We start from the raw sequence: 5000 nt of genomic DNA, 5'->3' as shown, positions 1-5000 counted from the left end.
ATCCTGGGTTGTTCTTTTAGTGTCACTATAGTGCTTTACAATGCCAGACAACATTCAAATACAAATTATTCACCCTCCCCAGGTGTGAATCGGCTGTTCTCACCTATACATTCAGAGGAACTGAAATGCATTTCTCCCCACTTTAAAAACCTCTTGAATCTGAGGCTCTTCTGGAGACTTTCAGTGATTTCAATTTGTGTAATTTTAATCTCCTGGATTCTAGATTCTAAAGTTGACATTGTTACCTTTTTTAATCATTGGAATGGAAGAACTTATTTTCCTTATGATAGCATAAATTGCATTGTTTTTAATCAGTCTATACACAATAATATTATTTGTTTTTTTTGTTTTTTTTTAACGGGTATGGGGGCTATCTTGGTTCATTAATCTCCGTGCCTGGTTTAGGTTTAGTATTCAGTGCGCATCTGTTATATTACAACTATCATAACACTCAAATACCTTTTATTGGGGGTTAAGTGACTGATGTGCCTAACATTTTTCAGCTGAGCCTTTGTTTCACTGAAAACGACCGCGACACCCCTCTCTCTCACACACACACACACACACACACAGAGCCGAACAAATCATTAGCACGTCCCTCCCCCAAACAGCACAGACATTTACTTACACCTGAACTGAGTTGTTTGAGTAACATGGGTCGAACCCGTTACAAATCATAACAGTCTACTGCATTTCATTCTTATAATAACGCAAAAACACAAGCGGGGCTGAAAGACCGACATCTGCTGACGCAGTAGAACGTCCTAACACTGTTTTAATTTTATGGTCATTTATTTCAGTTAATAAATCTACTATAAATTTAAAGAACACAAGAAATAAGATGACACAAATCCATACACGCTTTTTTTTCTAATTACAAGTGATAAAATCAAAAGGCTCACTGCCTCACACATTTATTGTGCTTAAATTTGATCCTAATAAGTTTTGATTTAATTTGAATTTTAGAACAGTGGCAGCTGGAACACCTAAAACAGATGCAGGATTATTTTTTTATAATCTAAATAAAAATGCTTTTTTAAACGTGGGCTATTGTTATTTACATGCAATATTTGTTAATTTAATTTAAATGGGGTTTGGTCTCCGGAATGTTGAGCATCAGGATCCTCTTCTTTACTTTCCTATGTAGAATCAGCGCTTAATCGCACGTATAAAGTTTTGTAAATTCGTTTAATAGTAAATAATGACCCCCGTTGCGCTGTACCACCGCTCGGAAAACCTTATGAAATACAAGTTTAGGACAATTATGATGATCTGCCACGGCGTGCGCGTGTGATGGGTGTACGCCCAAATCTACTATAACTACTCCCTCACTCCGTAGGCTCCCTGAATAGGCACCAAAGGGACGGGGCCGCTTATTTGTGCCGGCTGGCGATAATTAACGTTAATATGATCTCGGGCTTGCTCCGCATTATAAAAGCAAGGCGCGGAGGTTTGTCTGAGGTCTGGGAAGTACGTGATGTAATGGAGAATATGAAAGAAGCATGTCAGTGGGGAGATGTGACGCGGCCAGGCACTTTAAACAAGGACACTAGAATTTCGCCCTTTGATCTCCGCGCTGAGGACAGCGCGAGAAAGAGCTGCGCGAGCTCCCGCGGCATCTTCACTCCCGCACCGCGCCCGCCCTCGCAGCCCCGCTGCCGAAGAGGAAAAGGCTGCGAGGACGTTTGTGTTAAGTTTTTTTTTTACGTCAGCGAGGACTCGCGCCGGCCATCGACAGCGGGAGAAGCGCTGCCTTCGCGTGCTCAGTTCTGCCACTCTGCGCACCAACACTTATTGTCAGCTGTGTGCCCGCATGCCAGTGTGGCACAGCCCCCGGAACTGCACATGCACAATCTTTATCCCTTTCTTTCCTTTCTCCCTCCTTCAACACTTTCCTTCCCCATTTTACCTAAATAAATGACCCTTTTCCCGTAAGACCTCGCCTCGTGTCCGTGCTTTATGGTGCCGCCCGTGCAACATGGGTCGAATCCGTTACAGATCATATCAGTCTACTGCATTTCATTCTTATAATAAACGCAAAAACACAAGCGGGGCTGAATGACCAACATTAGCTGACGCAGTAGAACGTCCTGACAATGTTATAATTTTTATGGTCATTTATTTTAGTTAATAAATCTACTATAAATTTAAAGAACACAAGATATAAGACGACACAAAACCCTACACGCGTCTTTTCTAATTACACGTGATAAAATTTAAAGGCTCACTGTGTTAACATTTATTTTGTTTAAATTTGATCCTAATAAGATTTAATTTAATTTGAATTTTACATTTGTACTGTGATTTTAGTTCTGTGATTATGAATTTGTTTAACTACAATGTTTTACTTGATTTTATCCGCTACTACGTGCAGTTCTAAAACTCTGTGTCTCATTAATTCAGCAGAGAATGAACTAAGGCACGAGGCGTCAGTCTGTAGTTATATAGCGCCACTCAACGGTAAAAGCCAGCAAACGCACAAAGCCAAACGGTACCGCCGAGCGCGGCGACGGTAGGACCTACAGTCCGATTGATTAACCACTGTAAGCGATGAGATAATTTTAGAAAAACTGAACCTGTGGGGAGTCATACCCCTACAGGCAATAAGGCGACGATACTACCCAGGCACAGACATCACCGACGGGACGAGGTACGTAAAAGTAAGATTTCCCAAAGAAGTGGTGTCCCTGCCATACAGCACAAAATTTGAAACTGAGGAGGGTCTGCAATATTTCCGGGTAATACACAGTCGGCAGGTGAAGACCTGCAGGCTGTGTATGAACACCGGACACCTCATCAAGGACTGCCCGAAGTTTATTTGCAGAGAGTGCTGTGAGCAGGGACACTACGCAAAGGACTGCACCGCGGCTAAATGCCCGGACTGCGCACGAGCACTCATCAGCTGTGAATGTCCGGACGAACCCAATGAGCAAGATAATCATAGCGTGGAAGAAGAAGCGCAGTATACTGGAACGGAGCATTCAAGTGAAGAGAGAGAGGTCGAAAATACTGGCACCAACAGCAAAGGAGAAGAACCCAGAGAGGCAAGGGAATCAGCAGTAGTGGAGGAGACAACGCTACACCTGGAGGAGACCGAAGGTAAGACAATGAATAAAATGGAGCAAGATGAGGAGGCAGGAGCAACAATGAAAGTGAACTCAGCGGATGAAGCACTGGAAGAGGAGGGACAGAAGACAGAGAAAGAGAGCGACGAGGTGAGTGATTTAGGAAGACTACAGGAAGAAGAGATAGAAGATGATAAAATTATGCAGCTAATGAGAAAAGAGACCAGAAGGAACAGAACTATAATAAAACCGAACATTAAGAAAGCCACAGAAAGGCATAAAGAAAGAAAAGAAATGCTAAAAAATATAATGACTAATGTAAGAGCAGGAGACCTGGGAAAAACAACAGAAGAGCTACTAGAACAAGGAATGAACTTGTGTAAATAAAATGTTGGAGGTAGGAGAATTAACACTATACTTCATTGCAGTAATGACTCTTAGAATAGTCTCCATTAATGCAAGAGGGCTTAACAGTGTTTACAAATTTCAAACACTAATAGCAAATGCAGAAAGAGCTGAAATACTATGTATACAAGAGACATATTGGGACAATGAATGTGTGAAGAAATATGAAAATGAATGGGATGGAAATATATATTTTAGTAATGGGCAAGAGAAACAAGGGAAGGGGGTAGCAATTTTAATTAAAAGAGGAGTTAGTGAAAAGGAAAGGATGATGTTTAAGGATAAGGTGGGGAAAAGCATAGCAGTAGAACTTGTTAAAGATGGAAAAAAGATAACTTTGTGTAACGTACATGCACCCAATGATGGAAAAGAAAAAGATGTGTTTCTAAGAGGTTTGGAGACAAAAATGAAAAACTGGGAAAATGTCATTCTGCTGGGGGATTTTAACATTGCTTTGACTAAATTAGATATTGGGAATAATATGGTATTCAAAGCAGACAGAGGGAGGAATGAATTAAAAAGATTAATGGAAAACCTTAACTTTCTAGACATATGGAGAGAAAGAAATCAAAATAGAAGGGACTATTCCAGAAGACAAATGGTAATGGGGGAAATAAAACAAAGCAGAATTGATTTATTTTTAGCCACAAGACAAATAGAAACAATGGTGAAAAATATATTTTATAAAGAAACCAGCTTTAGCGACCATAACTTTTTATGTACAGAGATAGATATCACTGAAACGAAGAGAGGACCAGGGATATGGATTTTAAATTCTAGCATTCTAAACAATAAAGTTTACTGTCAAAGAGTACAAGACTTAATAAGGTGGAACATGAAAAATGAATTATATAAGGAGAATAAAAGGATTTGGTGGGATAATGTAAAATACGAAATAAAAGAACTCACAATAGAACATAGTAAACAATTGCAAAAAATGGAAAAACAAGAGGAAAAGAGAGTAAGGGAGGACCTGGAGTTAGAACTCAGGAATTTTAATGATAATGGTGAAAGGAAAGAAATAAACATTGGAAAAGTAACAAGACTAGAAGACAAACTGAGGCAAATAGAAGAGGAAAGGTGTAGAGGACAAATTATAAGAAGCAAGATGAAATATGCAGTAGAGGGAGAAAGAAGCACAAAATTCTTTTTCGACCTTGAGAAAAGCAGACAAAAAGCAGATGAAATTAAAGAAGTGCTGACCCAAAAAGGTGAGGTAGAGAAAGAAACAGGAAAAGTTTTAAAAAGGGTACAGGAGTTTTACAAGGAGATTTTTACAAGCAAAGGTATCAACAAAACTGATGAAGAGGCCCTACTGGAACACATAAACACAAGAGTAACAGAAGTGGACAAAAAGATGTGCGATGAAGAAATAAAAGAGGACGAAATAGAAAACGTAATTAAGCAGTTAAATACAGGCAAGAGCCCCGGAATAGACGGGATAACAAATGAATTTTACAAAAAATTTAAGACACAGCTAATACCAATTTTAAAAGAGATTTATGAAGAAATTTTTACAGATGGAGAACT

This window comes from Clarias gariepinus, chromosome 13 (assembly GCF_024256425.1).
Source record: "Clarias gariepinus isolate MV-2021 ecotype Netherlands chromosome 13, CGAR_prim_01v2, whole genome shotgun sequence".
NCBI lineage: Eukaryota > Metazoa > Chordata > Actinopteri > Siluriformes > Clariidae > Clarias > Clarias gariepinus.
Note: the sequence above shows the minus strand (reverse complement) of the source record.